Here is an 18,686-nt window from a genome sequence, read left to right as displayed (position 1 = left end):
GGGGCTCTATCCCAGCACCCTGGGATCATGACCTGAGCTGGAGGCAGATACTTAACCAACTGAGCCACGTAGGGGCCCCAAGTATCCTATTTTAAATAAAATAGTTTCTTAGCCCTCAACAGGTTATAAATAAGTTAAGAGAGTATTTGCTAGAGGTTTACATATATATATATATTATATTTAATATACATATATATTTAATATAATATATATATATATAACAAATGGCAGGTTATCTCAGAAGCAGGATATTGAAAATTATAAGAAGTAATACAGTGCAGTGGTTAAGGGCAAGGACAATAGGGTCAGATTGCCTCAGATTGCCTTAGTTCAAGTCCTGGCTCTGTTACTTCCTAGCTTTGAAATCAAGGACAGGTTTCTTAATGCCAAACCTCAATTCCTTCTTTCTTGATGGTTTTGTTTATTTCTGTGACAGAGAGTGAGCACAAATAGAGGGGAGCAGGAGAGGGAGAAGAAGACTTCCTGATGAGTAGGGAGCCTGACCTGGGGCTTGATCCCAGGATCCTAGGATCATAACCTGAGCAGAAGGCAGATGCCCAACTGACTGAGCCACCCAGGCGCCCCCAAACCTCAATTTCCTAATTATAAATAGGGATAATAATAGTAACAACCTTAATAGGGTTGTTGGAGAATTATACAAGAAAAATGAGTTTTTCAAAGCCGTAGGCATTTGGCTAATAAGCACTAAATGTTACCTGTATTTCTGATATCTACAGGTCTATCCATCTCATTCATTCATTCATTCATTCATTCGTTTCAGATTTTATTTATTTATTTGACACAGAGAGAGAGACAGGGAGAGAGGGAACATAAGCAGGGGAAGTGGGAGAGGGAGAAGGAGACTTCCCACAGAGCAGGGAGCCTGATGCCAGGACTCTAGGGTAATGACCTGAGCCCAAGGCAGACACTTAAAGACTTAGCCACCCAGGAGCCCCTCATTTATTTATTTATAAAACAGATGTTAAACACTTTGTGCCCAGACCAGAGGTACAAGAATGAATAGTCTAGGGTCTTGGTCTTGAGGAACTCACAGTGTAGTGAGAGGAAGCTAATGTAAAGAACTAGGACAGCTTTGTGTATTTTGAACGAGTACTGTATATACAGGATGCCATATAGGGATAGTTCATAGAGACAGGGTGGCATTAACTGGGTTATATGTCACAAATCCAAAGCATGAAGGTTTGAAAGTGTGTGACACGTTCAGACAACTACAAAAACATGACATTTATATTTCCAGTATATTTAAGTAGTAAATATTTTCTGTATGTTTTTTAAAATAATGTACTAATACTTCTGCCACAGTGGGGAGTGGCAAGAATCGAGTTTAATAGGTAATCAGGTGTCAGAAAGCAAGGGACAGTATTTTCAAATTTTGGTTTTTATCTTGAAGGCATCACATACTATATTACAGTATGGCTTATAGTTGTGATTCACGGTGATTTCACCATGATAGCTTCTTACCAGCATAATATTATATTTTATTTGATACTCTCTGTTTTAAGGAGGTAGGTGTATCTGAAATTCTAGAAACACTTTGAATTAACATTTCTTTTTTTTAAATTTATTTGACAGAACACAGGTAGGCAGAGAGGCAGGCAGAGAGAGAGGAGGAAGCAGGCTCCCCACTGAGCAGAGAGCACTATGCAGAGCTCGATCCCAGGACCCTGGGATCATGACTTGAGCTGAAGGCAGAGGCTTTAACCCACTGAACATCCCAGGCGCCCCGAAACATTTTGAACTAAAACAGATGTGATTAAAATGTTTTGGTGCTTCAGTTTTTCTTAAAAATATGGTTATGAAGCCTGCTTCATTTCTTAGTGATACTCTCAGCTGATGGTATTAATATTGTTGACCTTGAACATTTTCATTCCCCTCACAGGCTGCATTTATTTTAATTAAATTAACTTGGTTTTTTCTTCCTGTGAAAATTTCACTTTTTATAGTTGTCAACATTTTTTTTTTCCTTAAAATTTTTATTTTGGTTAAATATGCATAGCATAGGGGTGCCTGGGTGGCTCCCCTCGTATATTCCCTTGTATGTCTCCTGATCCATGAACATGATGCTTTCCATTTATTTAGAATTTTTAGTCTCTTTCAACAATGTTTTGTTTGTGTCAGAGTAAAAGTTTTACATTTCTTTTTGTTAAGTTTACTTCTAGGCATTCAGTTCTTGTAAATGGAGTTGTTTGCTTAACTTCAAAAAAAGTTACTCTTTTTTATTTTGAAATTATTTATTTTTTAAAAAGATTTTATTTATGTGTGTGTGAGAGAGAGAGAGACACCACGAGCAGGGGAAAGGGACAGAAGGAGAGGTAGAAGCAGACTCCCTGCTAAACACAGAGCCTGATGCAGGACTTGATCTCAGGACCCTGGGTTCATGCCCTGAGCCCAAGGCAGATGCTTAACCAACGGAGCCTTCCAAGCACCCCAGGTTATTCTTTAAAAAAAAAAAAAATTATTTATTTGAGAGAGAGAGTGTGCACATGCACACAAGTGTGTGAGCAAGGGGAGGGGCAAAGGGAGAGGAAGGAAAGAAGCAGACTCCCCTCAGAGCATGGAAACTGATGTGGGGCTCCATTGCAAGGCCCCTGAGGTGATGACCTGAGCCAAAGTCAAGAGTTGGATGCTTAACAACTGAGCCACCCAGGTGTCCCTAATTAATTATTCTTAAGATAAACTCTACCCCCAATTGGGGCTTGAAGTCATGGCCCTGAGATCAAGAGTAGTATGCTCTACCGACTGAGCAAAGCGGGCACCCCATAATTTCATTTTTTTTAAAGATTTTATTTATTTATTTGACGGAGATCACAAGTAGATAGAGAGAGAGAGATCACAAGTAAGCAGAGAGAGAAGGGGAAGCAGGCTTCCTGCTGAGCAGAGAGCCCGATGAGGGGCTAGATCCCAGGACCCTGGGACCATGATCTGAGCCAAAGGCAGAGGCTTAACCCACTGAGCCACCCAGGCGTCCTCATAATTTCATTTTCTGATCGTTGCAAATGCTCAGAAATACATGTGATTTTTGTATATTGTTCTTGTATCCTGCTGGACTTATTATTCTAATAGGTTTTTTTGTGGTTCTTGAAGATTTTTTAGTATACATTATCACGTCATCTGCAAGTAGAGATAGTTTTACTTCTTTCTCTACAATCTGAGGGCCTTTTATTTTCTTGCCTAATTACCCTAACTATAACCTTCTGGTACAATATGGAGTAGAACTGGCAGGAGTAAAATTTTTATCTTGTTTCTGATCTTATGGGGAAAGCATTCAGTCTTTACCCATGGAATACGATGTAGTTGTGGGGTTTTGTAGATGCTTTTTGAAGGAGTTCCTTTCTATTCCTTCTTTGTGGAGTGTTTTCATTATGAGGAGATGCTGAATTTTGTCAAGTTCTTTTTTTGTAACTATTCAGATAAGCCAGTTCTGTTCAGATGTATTTTTAGGTCAGTGTGTGTGTGTGTGTGTGTGTGTGTGTGTGTGTGTGTGTGTGTAACATCTGGAAATAAGACACAAGTCTAATTTTATAACTAAAGTTTGAATAGTATAAAATTAATTCTTAAAAAAGGCATATGTGGGGGCACCTGGGTGGCTCAGTGGGTTAAAGCCTCTGCCTTCGGCTCGGGTCATGATCCCAGGGTCCTGGGATTGAGCCCCACATCGGGCTCTCTACTCAGCAGGGAGCCTGCACCCCCCCGCCTCCCTCTCTGCCTACTTGTGATCTCTCTGTCAAATAAATTAAAAAAAAAAAAAAAGGCATATGTGTGCTCCGAATAATTAAAACTATATGTGAAAAGTGAAAATAATAACCATATCCCTTCTTTGGTAGGGTGGTCAGGGAAGGCTACAGGACACATAACATTTTAGTTATGAAATGAAGGATGAGGAGGAGACCATCAAAGGAGCGTGTTATAGACAAAGGAAGTGAGGCTCTAAGGTAGGAAACGATTTAAGATTAGGAGTTAGCCAGCATAGAGGAAAGGGAGGGGTTGAGGTAGGAAAATCATGGAGGAGCTACTCACTCAGGCCTTATGGGGGCTAAGGTAGAATTGAGAAGTCTACACTTGTGTTCTAGTAGGAAACCATTGGTGATGTTCAATCAAAGCAATAAAATATATCTTTAATTCATACTAAAGTATTTGCAGTGATTGTTATGATGCTGAGGTTTGTTGGAGGAAGAGGAAGAATATAGACAAAACAGGCCATGTGCTGATAATTATTGAAATTAGGTGATGTTACGTAGAAGTTAATTATACTGTTCTCTTCTCCATTATGCATGTTTGAAAATTCCCAACAACGTTAAAAAACAAAACCCGGAAAACAACTGAAAAGATTATCCACTGTTTTTTTTTAAGGCTTTTATTTATTTATTTGAGAGAGACAGAGAGAGGTCGCACACGCGCAGGCAGACATGAGTGGAGGGAGGGTCAGAGGGAAGGGAAGGGAGAATCAGACTCCTCAAGAGAAGCCCAACAGGCTTCCAGGATCCTGGTATCATAACCTGAACTGAAGTCAGATACTTAACTTACTGAGCCACCCAGGTGCCCGTCACTGTTTTTTTCTTTGTAGATAATTTTTAGAGTTTCAATACTATATACTTTTCAGGATAATATTTTCTGATTTTTCTTAGTAATAGAAATATATTTTTATAATGGAGTCAAGTTTTGAAATAAACCACAGTGTCAAGCTTTAAGACCTATAAATTAAAGTCAGAAGTATAAAATATTGATCACCTACCTACAGAAGCACAAAATTGTGACACGTAGGTAAAGCATTACTTGGCTGGTCTGCTATACCTTTTCAGGTTTTATCAGTGTGGTAATCAATTCCTGGTTGATAGCCTCTTTCCTAGGCCAATGAGTTTAAGTTTATTCTTGTTTTTTGAGGTAAGATAGTAGAAAATCAATGTTCTCTGTGTGCTGTGGTAGTCAGTCACAAGGACTAAAAGGAATATGAAATATACAGAGGTAAGAATAATGTAGCTCATGTGGAATAAATGGTCATGTTCGATTCCACTTATACAATTTCGGATGACAGTTTGGGCAGTGAGTAAAATTCTTTTTGTGTGTGTGAGTAAAATTTACATGTGTCATACTTATTTGGTTATTTTATCTAAAAGTTTTTTTTTTAAATTTACTTACTTTTCCTGTTTTTTTTTTTTTTTAAGATTTTATTTATTTATTTGACAGATCACAAGTAGGCAGAGGGCAGGTGGGGGCAGGGGGAGGAGCAGGTGGGGGTGGCGGTGGGGGGGAGCAGGCTCTCCGAGGAGCAGAGAGCCGGATGTGGGACTCAATCCCAGGATCCTGAGATCATGACCTGAGCCGAAGGCAGAGGCTTAACCCACTGAGCCATCCGGGTGCCCCATTACTTTTCCTGTTAATAAAACACATGCTCTTTGTGATAAACAAAACAGAACCAAAGCATTATAGAAATCCTTCTAGAATCCTGCCTATTAGAGAAACCTCACTTTTTTTTTTTTTAAGGTTTTATTTATTTATTTGAGAGAGAGACAGTGAGAGAGAGCATGAGAGGGGAGAAGGTCAGAGGGAGCGGACTCCCCATGGAGCAGGGAGCCCGACGCGGAACTTGATCCCAGGACCCTGGGATCATTACCTGAGCTGAAGGTAGTCGCCCAACCAGCTGAGTCACCCAGACGCCCGAAACCTCACTTTTTTAAAGAGAAGATTTATTTATTTATTTTAGACATAGAGTCACCCTCTGAAGGAGGGAAGCGGGGGACCAGCAGAGGGAGAGAAAGAAACAGACATTCCCCTGAGTGGGAGCCAAACCCATGAGCTCAATCCCAGGACCCTGAGATCTTGACTTGAGCTGAAGTCAGATGCTTAACTGACTGAGCCACCTAGGCCCCTGTTCCTGTGTCTTGGCAACACTTGACACTCTCAGACTTTTTGGTTTTAGTTTTAATCTGATATTTGTGAAACAGCCTTTTAATTTGCTTTTCTCAGCTCACACTGTGGTTAAGATATTTCTTACATTTATTGATGATCTGCTTGCCTTTTCTGTGAATTACCTGTTCAGTTTCCACTCATAACTGGCAGCAACCTGTGTCTGTCTGGATAAATCTAAATTATTCTTTACAGTGGCTTTATAGTATTCCCTTATATGATCACTATAACAGATCATTGGGGGGAAAGGACTGGGGAACCTTTACATAATTATTTTTAAGAATTTTAATTCCAGTACAGTAAACATAAAAATATGGACTGCCTCACAAATTTCTGTTATCCTTGTGCAGGGGCCATCCTAGTCTCTGTGTGTTCTAATTTTAGTGTATGTGCTGCTGAAGCTAACATGGGAATCTGTACTTTAATTAGACCTAAGAGATGTATCATCCAAATGCAACATAGGGACTTTGTTTGCATCCTGGCTATGAACATTTAGGAGACAGCCAGCAAAATCTGAATGGTGACTGGAGAGTCTGTATTATTTCATTAAGAATTGGGAAATGGTGCTCTTCTAATTTAGTTATTCCTTCAGCATTTTTTACCTAATTTTCTTATAAAAGAGAACTTCTCCCTCATCAACTGTTTGATTACCCTAAGGTATAGTTTGTACAGGAAAGATAGGATAGGTGCTATATTCTTCAGCTCATACTTTTATAATTTCTATGAGCTCTTCCTTCTTGTTCTTCCCCTACCCCAACCTTTTTCTAAAAATAGCATACTGTTCTGGTTTCATGGATGTAATGACTTTTCTTTGGTCTTTGAGTATATTAATTATAGTTTTCATTTGTTCCTGTTTTGTCTGTTTTCTCAGTCCCATTTTTTTTCTGGTAGTTTTGGTCTTTCTCTTTCAGGATGGAGCTTCAAGTGCCTGATAACCCTTAATTATCCCTTCATGTTTTAAGCATGAGGCACTAAAAAAAGGAGGGCCAGAAGCTTTGTGTGCCTGGAAGCCGTTCATTGCCAATTGGGAACCCAGATTTCAGTATCCCATGGTCTTTTTGCTCAGAAGCATTTGAGTTTTGCCAAGGAAAGATAATGTCATGGGGAGTGGAGTGGTAGATAAGCCTAGTCATTATGAGAATCTGGGTGAGGGCCAGAACAGAAAGGGGGCTATCCATGTTGCTGCTTGGTATATAGATTTTCACTTAGTTCATTTCTTTTCATTTGGCACTTACTTGTTAGTGGTACTCCCTTGTCTAGAATCTCTCTTACTGAGGGGTATCTGGGTGGGTGACTCAGTCGTTAAATGTCTGCCTTCCACTCAGGTTATGATCTCAGGGCCCTGGAATTGAGGCCCTAGTGGGGGAGGGTCCCTGCTCAGTGGGGTGTCTCCTCCTCCCTTTGCCCCTCCCCTCTGCACTTGGGCTCACATGCTTGCTCTCTCTCTCAAATGAATGAATTAAATCTTAAAAAAAGTAGAATCTCTTACTGAGTTTATTCAGAAAACATATTTCCTGTCTTCTGTGTGGGTAGGCAGGAGGGCCACCGGGCTGCTCTGGGATGGCACTTGTATTAGGGATGTTAACAACTTTTACTAGTGCAACCAACTGGGCCACCTGTATGCCCCGTCTTTTTTTGTTTGTTTGTTTTTAAGTAAGCTCTGTGCCCAGAATGGGGCTTGAACTCACCCCGGAGATCAAGAGGTCCATGCTCTACTGACTGAGACTGAGCCAGTCAAGCACTCTTAGTTGGTTGTCTTTTTTTTTTTTTTTTTAAAGATTTTATTTATTTATTTATTTGACAGAGAGACCACAAGTAGGCAGAGAGGCAGGCAGAGAGAGAGGAGGAAGCAGGCTCCCTGCCGAGCAGAGAGCCCGATGCGGGGCTCGATCCCAAGACTCTGAGATCATGACCTGAGCCGAAGGCAGCGGCTTAACCCACTGAGCCACCCAGGCGCCCCTGGTTGTCTTAATCAGGATCAAATACGATGGTTCACAAATTTACATTGTTTAATGTCTCTCAAGTTTCTCTTGATCTCTAACAGCTCTCCATTTTCTCCCTCCTGCCCTTGGGTTTTGAAGAAACTGGACCATTTTTATTTGTAAATTTTCCAAATTTTGGATTGGAGGGGGAAATCATATCCTTTGGGTATTGTTTAATATAGTCTATCTTCTTGGGTTTCTGGCTGGCTCAGTTGGAAGAGCATGCGACTTTTGATCTTGGGGTCGTGATTTTGAGCCCCACCATGGGTGTAGCGATAACTTAAATAATTAAAAACTTAAAAAAAAAAAAAACTTTAAAGGGCGCCTGGGTGGCTCAGTGGGTTAAGCCTCTGCCTTTGGCTCAGGTCATGGTCTCAGGGTCCTGGGATCCAGCCCCTCATCAGGCTACCTGCTCTTCGGGGAGCCTGCTTCCTGCTCTCTCTCTCTGCCTGCCTCTCTGCCTACTTGTGATCTATGTCTGTCAAATAAATGAATAGAATCTTTTAAAAAAAAAGAGTTAGCTTTATTTAAAAAAAAAAAACTTTAAAAAATATATGGTTTCTCATTTATTAAAAATATTACATTGAGGGCACCTGAGTGGCTCAGTCATTTAAGGGTCTGCTTTTGGCTCAGGACATAATCCCAGGATCCTGGGATCGAGTCCCACATCGGGTTCCCTGCTCCTGCAGGAAGCCTGCTTCTCCCTCTCCCACTCCCCCGCTTGTGTTCCCTCTCTCGGGCTCTCTCTCTGTCAAATAAGTAAATAAAATCTTAAAAAAAAAGATACTACATTGAAAAAAAATACATTTAATGGAACTGATTATTATCAAATTCCATTTGATAGTATTATCAAATTTGATAGTATTAAATGGAATTTGATAATTACTTAATATAATGCAATATTTTCCTTCCCCCACTCTGCAGAGTAAATGTGGGGATACTTAGCATTAGTAAGTCGTCAGCTTTTCTTTTTTTGGCTCTTGCATCTTTACTCCCAATTAGGAACAGTCTTTAGGGACTTTTTTTTTTTTTTTTTTTTAAACTTCGGGCGCTTGCCTTTTCAAAGTATTCATTTGTTTTTCTCCACAACAGTGGGGCAGAACAGCCCCTATAAGCCATCTGGACTTGAAACCATTTTGCTTCGTCACAAAGCTTATTCTTTTTAGATCCTGACATAAGTCTGTATTGTCTACTGACTTTTTTTTTTTTTTTTTAACAGTGTCTAGTTGCTCCCAGGAGAGTACTGTTTGAAGTTATGTCAATGTTGTTGTTGGCTGATTAGTGAGTGAGAGGGGAAGGGGGCATTTAGTGAAGAGAGGTTTATCTTTTATCATACATGCTAAAAAAGCCCATGCATGGGCTCTAATCCTCCCCAACCAACACTTTAAAAAAAAAGATGGGCAAGAGAGAAGACGTAAAGACAAAGACACCCAGGGTTGGGGGGAGATGTGTGCTCTACAGCAACATTCCTGAGACATTTGACTAACTGCTGCTCTGCAGGAGGGGAGTAACCAGAATTTTCCAGGGGTTGAGCACTTTTGGAATTTGGAAAACTGCTGTTCTCCTGCCTTGATTTTTGTTGTTGTTGTTGTTGTTTCAAGTTTTTGTGTAAAGATTTTACTTATTTATTTGACACAGAGAGTACAAGTCGAGGGAGCAAGGGGGAGAGGGAGGAAGGAGCCTACTCCCTTCTGAGCATGGAGCTATCTGGAACTTGATGAGGGGCTCTGAGGGGCTCCATCCCAGGACCTCCAGGATCGTGACCTGAGCCACCGACAGATGCTTGACCGACTGAGCCACCCAGGCTCCCCACCATTATTTATTTTATTTAAGATTTTATTTATTTGAGAGAGAGCACGAGAGGTGGAGAGGGTGAGAGGAAGAAGCTGACTCCCAGTTGAGCAGGGAGCTGGCGGATGCGGGGCTCAATCCCTGGACTCTGGGATCATGACCTGAGCTGAAGGCAGAGGCTTAGCTGATTAAGCCACCTAGGCACCCCTCGCCATTATTTTAATATGTGCCTCCAAATCTTTTGTTTGTTTATTCCTCCAGTTTTTAAATTTATGATCATGCTACATGTAATGTTTTATATTAAAGCCCATAAGGAGGGGCGCCTGGGTGGCTCAGTGGGTTAAGCCGCTGCCTTCGGCTCAGGTCATGATCTCAGAGTCCTGGGATCGAGTCCCGCATCGGGTTCTCTGCTCGGCAGAGATCCTGCTTCCCTCTCTCTCTCTGCCTGCCTCTCCATCTACTTGTGATCTCTCTCTGTCAAATAAATAAATAAATAAAATCTTTAAAAAAAAAAAAAAAAAGCCCATAAGGAATGTATGAAAAAATAACACTTTTCATCATTCTTCAAAGACTTTGATCCGCGTTGCTAACCTACAGTTGGATTGTACTAGTTACTCTCCAAATAACGAGATAATTTATTTAGGAATAAATACCCCATATGTGCAGTTGCATACCTCACAGGTAGCTCCCTTTGATATTAAAAATCAATTCTAGGGTGCCTGGGTGGCTCAGTGGGTTAAGCCTTTGCCTCTGGCTCAGATCATGGTCCCAGGATCCTGGGATCGAGGTCTGCATCAGGCTTTCAGCTGCTCCTCCCTACCCCCGCCCGCCTGCCTCTCTGCCTACTTGTGATCCCTCTCTCTCTCTGTCAAATAAAATATAAAATCTTTTAAAAAAATCAATTCTATTATATTACCCCTAGCTACCTCCTTTTTTAAAAGTTTTTATGTACATTCTAGTTAGTTAATATACAGTGTTAGTTTCAGGTGTACAATACACTTATTCAACACTTGCATACATCACCCAGTGCTCATCACAAGGGTGCTCCTTAATCCCCATCACCTACTTCACTCATCTCCCTGATGTGATTTGAAGTGGGATTTGGGAGCCAGTGGCCAAGAAAGAATTCTTGAAACATTTTTGGTGGAGAAAGGTGGTTTTATTATAGTATGGGGATAGGACCCAGGGGCAGAAAGAGCTGCACTGGGATTGTGAAAAGCAGTTGATTATATACTTAGGAGTTGGGGGAGGTGAAGACAAAGGAAGTTTCTAAAAGGATTTTCATATGTCAAAGAAGACTTACAGGATCCTGGAGGCCTAGCTAGCTGTTGTCCAACTAAGGTTGCTTTTACCTCTAGCAAGGCATTAACATTAAGGTTGGGGGTTCCTGGAGGAATGCCATACTTTGTGTGCCTCAGGTATTTGTCAAAGGGCTATAGGTTGTAAGAAAAGTTAAATTTTTTTTTTAAGATTTTATTTATTTACTTGAGAGAGCGAGCAAGAGCACACAAATGGGGTGAGGGGTGGAGGGAGAAACAGACTCCCTGTGAAGCAGGGAGCCCAGTGTGGGGCTCAGTCCTGGGACTCCGGGATCATGACCTGAGCTGAAGGCAGCTGCTTAACCAACTGAGCCACCTAGGCACCCCAGAAAATTTAATTTTATCTGTATTTATTTTGCCTTTGTTCTCCGCATCACCCCCAACCACCTCCCTTCTGGTAACCATCAGAGGCTTAACTGACAGCCACCCAGGTGTCCTTCTCTCTCACTTTTCTCTACTCTTGCGATTCTGGTTGTCCTTGGTTTCTTTCAGTCTGTCTTTGCTTGATTAACTTTCACTTATTTTTCAGGTCTCAGCTTAAATGTCTCAGGAAGGTCTTCTCAAGGTTCTCATATCATTAGTTCCCTATTTTACACTTTTCTTTTTTTCTCTGTTTTTAAAGTAATCTCTGTGCCTAGCGTGGGGCTTGAACTCATGACCCCAGAATCAAGATTTGCATGTCCTATTGACTGAGCCAGCCAGGTCCCCCCATATTTTACACTTTTCTGATAGCTTATACTCTCTCTCTCTCTCTTTCTTTCTTTCAAGATTTTATTTGTTTGTCAAAGAGAGAGAGAGAGAGAACACAAAGCAGGGGGAGTCGCAGGCAGAGGGAGAAAGAAGCAGACTCTCCACCGAGCAGGGAGCCCTGTGCAGGACTTGATCCCAGGACTCTGGCATCATGACCTGAGCTGAAGGTGGTTGCTTAATCAACTGAGCCACCCAGGCATACCTCTTGTCACACATGATTACAGTGTGGTTGCATTGTGTGTGAGCTTGAACTATGTGATTTAAAAAAAATTTTTTTAATTTGTTTATTTGAGAGAGAGAGCATGCACGTGCGAGAAAGCGAGATTGGGGAGAGGAGCAGAGGGGTACAGGACAAGGAGAGGAGAAGAAGACTTTCGTGCTGGTCAGAGAGCCTCATCCAGAGTTTGTGAGATCATGACCTGTGCTGAAACAGGAGTCGGATGCTTAACTGAATGAGCAATCCAGGTGCCCCAAACTCTGTGATTTTTTTTTTATTTTTATTTTTTATTTTATTTTTATTTTTATTTTTATTTTTAAAGATTTTATTTATTTATTAGACAGAGAGAAATCACAAGTAGGCAGAGAGGCAGGCAGAGAGAGAGGAGGAAGCAGGCTCCCTGCTGAGCAGAAAGCCCGATGTGGGGCTTGAACCCAGGACCTGGGATCATGATCTGAGCCGAAGGCAGCAGCTTAACCCACTGAGCCACCCAGGCTCCCCTGTGATTTTTTTTTTAAAAGATTTTATTTATTTATTTGCCAGAGAGAGAGAGAGAGAGAGAGAGAGTGAGTAAGCACAGGCAGGTAGAGTGGCAGCAGAGGCAGAGGGAGAAGCAGGCTTCCCGCCGAGCAAGGAGCCCGATGTGGGACTCGATCCCAGGACGCTGGGATCATGACCTGAGCCGAAGGCAGCTGCCCAACCAACTGAGCCACCCAGGTGTCCCTGATTTTTTTTTTTTTTTAAAGATTTTATTTATTTGACAGAGAGAGATCACAAGTAGGCAGAGAGGCAGGCAGAGAGAGAGAGAGGGGAGGAAGCAGGCTCCCTGCGGAGCAGAGAGTCCAACGCGGGGCTCGATCCCAGGACCCTGGGATCATGACCTGAGCCGAAGGCAGAGGCTTTAACCCACTGAGCCACCCAGGCGCCCCCCGACTATGTGATTTTTTTAAAAAGTCTCATTTCATATTTAGATTTTGAGTTGTTAACTCCTTATTGTAGAAGTCTTGAAAGAATCATGTCATATACAACCCAAGACTGAATTGTAAACCAAGGTTGTACTGTTACATCCCATATTGGTGTCACTTGGTTAGTAACAGAAACACCGGCCATCTTCTATCAGCATCAACCTCAAATTAGGTGACTATTGAATTATGTGAGATCTTCACATAAGATCATATAAGATCTTAACACATAAGATCTTCACATAAGATCACATAAGATCATAACAGGCATATGTTTAATGCCTGTTTTCTTTTGCTTAATTTCAAGCAATGAAACATAGGGACACAAGGGCTGTCTTGTAACCTTCCCGGCATCTTAGAATACTTAGAACAATAAGAACTTAAGTTGTGTGTTGAGAGGATGGATAGATGGATGGACGAATGGAATCTTATTTGCCCACTCATTTGTCCATTTGTGAATCAGAGGAGAGATTCTCAACTTATTCTTTGGCTCATGGTTTATTCTTTACATGAGCTACTCAAATTTCAACCCTAAATTGTATTTTGCTGCGCATGCCATGGTCTTTATGCCTGTCTTTGCATGTGCTGTTATTTCTGCCTGGAATGTCTTTTTTTTTTTTTTTTTTTAAAGAATTTATTTATTTATTTGTCAGAGAGAGAGAGAGAGAGAAAGAGCACAAGCAGGCAGAGTGGCAGGGAGAGGCAGAGAGAGAAGCAGGCTCCCCGGTGAGGAAGGAGCCCGATTCGGGACTCGATCCCAGGACCCTGGGATCATGACCTGAGCCGAAGGCAGCGGCTTAACCCGCTGAGCCACCCAGGCACCCTGCCTGGAATGTCTTTACCCCACTTCATCAGGTAAACTGTTTCATAGTCAGCTGAAATTCAGACCTTGTTCTCTCTCTCCTTTTCTTTAATTAATGTACACTCTACACTCAACCTGGACTTGAACTGACCACCCCATCAAGAGTCCCCCATTAAGAGTTACATTCTTTATTGACTGAGCCACCTAGGTGGCCCTGGGCTGTTCTCTCTTTCTCTTTTAATAGTTTAATATATTATTTTTTGTAAGTAGGCTCCAAGGCCCAGCATGGAGCCCAATGTGGGGTTTGAACTCACCATCCTGAGATCAAGCCTGGGCTGAGATCGAGTTGATCACTTAACCAGCTGAATCCCCAGGAGTCGCTAGTTTATTGTATTTTAGTAGCAAACTTAAAAGAACAGCACATAAGACAGACAACATTAAAAACAGGTACATACATATAGGACAACTTGGAAAAGTATAGTGATTGGAATCTACTGTGTGATAAAATGCTACGAACACCGTTTAGTTGCTATCAATAAGAAATTTACTTGTTTTAAAAATACCCAAATGCTGGCGTTGTCCAGAAAAATTTGGTAGGTTAATTTATAATTGTTATAAAGTTGAACTGCTGAAATGTGTTCACTAAACAGTTTGACTTTTGGCTTTTCTTTTCAAAAGTAGATTTAGGAGGCACCTGAGTGGTTCAGTTGATTAAGTATCTGCCTTTGGCTCAGGTCATGATCCCAGGGTCCTGGGATCAAGCCCTGTGTCTGGCTTCCTGCTCTGCAGGATGTGTGCTTCTCTCCCTGCTCGTCCCCCTGCTTTTTGTCTCTGTCTCTGTCTCTCTCTCTCAAATAAATAAATAAAATCTTAAAGAAAAAATAAAAGCAGGTTTAGTCACTTATTTCTCTATGTTCCTATTGCTCCTTATACTTGCTTCCATTATAGTACTTGGCGTGTTATATTGTTAACTGTTTACTCCTTTATCCTGATGGCTGTCATGAAGTAACTGCTTGGATTTGTTGGGTAGGTAAAGAGTTTTAGTTTTATATTTAGTATGTTATTTAAGAGTAAATAATATTACTTAATAGTTGTAATGAATATCTTTTTACGGCCAACTCCTTATTCTATACTCCTAACATCTGGAGAATAGTCATTGAAAATAGGTGTGTGGATATTTAATTGACTTTTTTCTTTATTTTTAAAAAAGATTTATTTAGGGGCGCCTGGGTGGCTCAGTGGGTTAAGCCACTGCCTTCGGCTCAGGTCATGATCTCAGGGTCCTGGGATCGAGGCCCGCATCGGGCTCTCTGCTCGACAGGGAGCCTGCTTCCCTCTCTCTCTCTCTCTCTCTCTCTGCCTGCCTGCCTCTCTGTCTACTTGTGATCTCTCTCTGTCAAATAAATAATAAATAAAATCTTTAAAAAAAAAAATGATTTATTTATTATTTGAGAGAGAGAGAATGACCCGAGGGAAAGGGCCACAGAGAAACAGGCTCCCTGCTGAGTGCAGAGCCCATTGAGGGGCTTGATTCCAGGACCCTGGGGTCATGACCCGAGCCAAAGGCGGACACTTAACAACTGAGCCACCCAGAGGCCCTGACTTTTTTTCTTTGATTAAAAAGTGACAGAATGGTTGGGGTGCCTGGGTGGCTCAGTGGGTTAAAGCCTCTGTCTTTGGCTCAGGTCATGCATGATCCCAGGGTCTTGGGATAGAGTCCCGCAACGGGCTCTCTGCTCAGCAGAGAGCCTGCTTCCTCCTCTCTCTCTGCCTGCCTCTCTGCCTACTTGTGATCTTTGTCTATCAAATAAATAAATAAAATCTTAAAAAAAAAAAAGCGACAGAATGGGATATGTTCCTATTTTTATGTTATCTCAATTAGTGTGTGTGTTAGGTTGAAATTGCTGGAGTAGAAAGTAGACATGTTTCTTTTTTCTTTTTTTTTTTTAAGATTTATTTAGTTATTTTAAAGAGTGAGAGTGTGTGTGAGCAAGTGGGATGGGGGAGGGGTAGAAGGAGAGGGAGAGAATCTCAAGCAGACTCCCTGCTGATTGTGGAGCCCAGGACTCTGAGCTGATAAATCAGGAGTTGGACCCTTAACTGACCGAGCCACCCAGGTGCCCCAAGAAGACTTTGAAACCAGAGCCAGTCATGTTTGTAATATACAAAACTAGTAATGAGGTTCAGCAGTACTCACATGTGCTACTGACCCACCGAGGATCTCTGAGCAGGAAAGAGAAGTGGAAAGCATCTAAAAAGAATAACCCATCACAGTTGCCAAACTATGGAAAGAACCAAGATGCCCTTCAACAGACAAATGGATAAGATGTGGTACATACGCACTATGGAGTATTATGCCTCCATCAGAAAGGATGAATACCCAACTTTTGTATCAACGTGGATGGGACTGGAGGAGATTATGCTGAGTGAAATAAGTCAAGCAGAGAGAGTCATTTATCATATGGTTTCACTTATTTGTGGAGCATAAGGAATAGCACTGAGGACATGGGGAGATGGAAAGGAGAAGGGAGTTGGGGGAAATTGGAGGGAGAGATGAACTATGAGAGACGTGTACTCTGAAAAACAACCTGAGGGTTTTGGAGGGGCGGGGGGTGGGGGCTCGAGTGAGCCTGGTGGTGGGTATTATGGAGGGCACGCATTGCATGGAGCACTGGGTGTGGTGCATAAACAATGAATTCTGGACTACTGAAAAGAAATTTAAAAAATAAATAAAAATAAAAAAAAAATAAAAAGAATAACCCATGTCACCTGTTCCCTAATTATTTTGTCTGTAGTGTGAGAGGGTTGGGTATAGAAAAAAGAAACAGTTCTCCTAACCTCCCTCGTACTCTATCCCCAACCCCCACCCAGAAAAAACAACTTTTCTATGAGGACCAGGAATTTAAACCTTTTTCTGCCAAGCCCTCTTTTGGCATCTACTTGAATTTCATGCCACCTTTTTTATTTCTATTCCAATTTTCTTTTTCTTAAACTCTTGTGTTTCCTACATTTACATTATTGTTACTTGCCATAGAGCAAGGACATTTTCTGAAATTTTTCATATTTATCAGTGTTGTATTTCCTGAGCTACTGTGTCCTATAGCAACTTCTATTCCAAAGGTTATGTATGTTTACCAGGGATATTTCACAGAACAATGGCACAAAACTGGCTTATTTGACAGATGTTTTTTGGGGGTAACAAATTTAGAAAATTTCAGTCATTTTTTACTCTTTATTGATTACTCTTAAGGCTCTTTTTTTTTTTTTTTTAAAGATTTTATTTATTTATTTGACAGAGAGAGAGAGACCACAAGTAGGCAGAGAGTCAGGGGGAAGCAGGCTCCCTGCTGAGCAGAGAGCCCAATGCGGGGCTCGATCCCAGAACCTCGAGATCATGACCCGAGCCGAAGGCAGTGGCTTAATCCACTGAGCCACCCAGGCGCCCCTACTCTTAAGGCTCTTAAGATGTGTTTATCCTACTAGCTTTCAGTGCCCTTTTATGATCTGTTAACATTGCCTTAGCAGAACTGAGGAGTATTTATTTTTGTTGTGTAATAGTCATTAGCATTTTAAACGGGTGGCAGCTGTACATTTCCAAACCAAGATGTAATACACATATAAAATTGGGATTTTTGGAACAGAATTTTAAAAGATTATTTTAAAAGAAATCAACATTTACTATTTTTATAAATGGGAGAAAACCATTCTTGATTTCTTATAGACCTTGAAGATGCAGTGAATTTGAATGCATAGTTTTGTGTTTCATATATTTATCTTCCTTAGGAAAGGATCTATTTTCATGAAAGATTCTCAGAGGAGTTCATGATTCCAAAAGTTTAATTTAAGATCCACTGTTTAGAATAAGAAAGGAAAACATACACCATTATGAAAGATGGCAGTTTGTTTTGGAGTCTCTACGTTTATCTGTTTTAATTTGAAGGAAAAGCCTGGCATTATGTATTTGCTTTGGAATATTTTCATTATTGCCAGTCCCTTCCTGTGAAGGGAGCCTGCAGAAACAGGAGATTTCCATTTGCAAATAATAGCTCTGCCAGTCCAAGAATGGTCACGTCATTTGGGGGCGGGGGCTCTTTTGCCATATTTACTTAAGGTTTAAGGTGATAGAGATATAAAGGCTCCATAGTCATTATAAAATGTGAACAGTTCTGAAGCATGAATCCTCTAGGTAGGTCTGTGTGCTGCTTGCCTATGAAGTAAGCAGATAGTTGTATAGTGACTGCTGAACTTATGGATTATTCATGCCCTTCTGTAGCCAGACTGGGTCGCTTAGAAACAAAGCAGACACGGAGCTGTGTGCTCATGATGAGGTTTCTTCTGTCAGGAGTTTGGAATAGGCAGAGTGGTGGTAAAGTTTTTTTGCAGCTTTATTGAGAAATAATTGTTACATAACATCGTGTAAGTTTAAAGTGTACAATGTAATGATTTGATATATGTACATATTGTGAAGTGATTACCACAATGAGGTCAGCCAACATCATGTCACATAATAAGTTTTTATTTATTTATTTATTTATTTATTATTATTTTTAAAAGATTTTATTTATTTATTTGACAGAGAGAGATCACAAATAGAGAGGCAGGCAGAGAGAGAGAGAGAGAGAGGGAAGCAGGCTCCCTGCTGAGCAGAGAGCCCGATGCGGGACTCGATCCCAGGACCCCGAGATCATGACCTGAGCTGAAGGCAGTGGCTTAACCCACTGAGCCACCCAGGCACCCTAAGTTTTTATTTTTGTGGTGGGAACTTTAAAAACTATTATAGAATAGTGGTATTATCTGTAGTCACCATGCTGTACTTTATATCCCCAGAGCTTACTCATAACCAAAGTTTGTGTCATTTGGCCATTTTTACCATTTTCCTTTACCCCCAGCCCCTGCCACTGGCAACCACCGTTCTGTTGGTGGTAAAGTTTTTGTTAG

At 41.2% G+C, this 18,686-nt stretch overlaps 1 protein-coding gene and 1 pseudogene across 4 annotated transcripts in view; one reads left to right on the top strand and one right to left on the bottom strand.

The window, feature by feature from the left end:
* The window catches only part of SPAG9 (sperm associated antigen 9), a 141,307-nt gene that overhangs the window by 14,474 nt on the left and 108,147 nt on the right, over positions 1 to 18,686 (top strand). The gene's annotated exons all lie outside the window — the stretch shown is intronic.
* On the bottom strand, positions 6,233 to 6,333 carry LOC125088229 (uncharacterized; annotated as a pseudogene).

The sequence above is a fragment of the Lutra lutra genome, chromosome 16 (genome assembly GCF_902655055.1).
Source record: "Lutra lutra chromosome 16, mLutLut1.2, whole genome shotgun sequence".
Taxonomy (NCBI): domain Eukaryota; kingdom Metazoa; phylum Chordata; class Mammalia; order Carnivora; family Mustelidae; genus Lutra; species Lutra lutra.
This window is presented reverse-complemented; position numbering and strand designations above follow the sequence as displayed.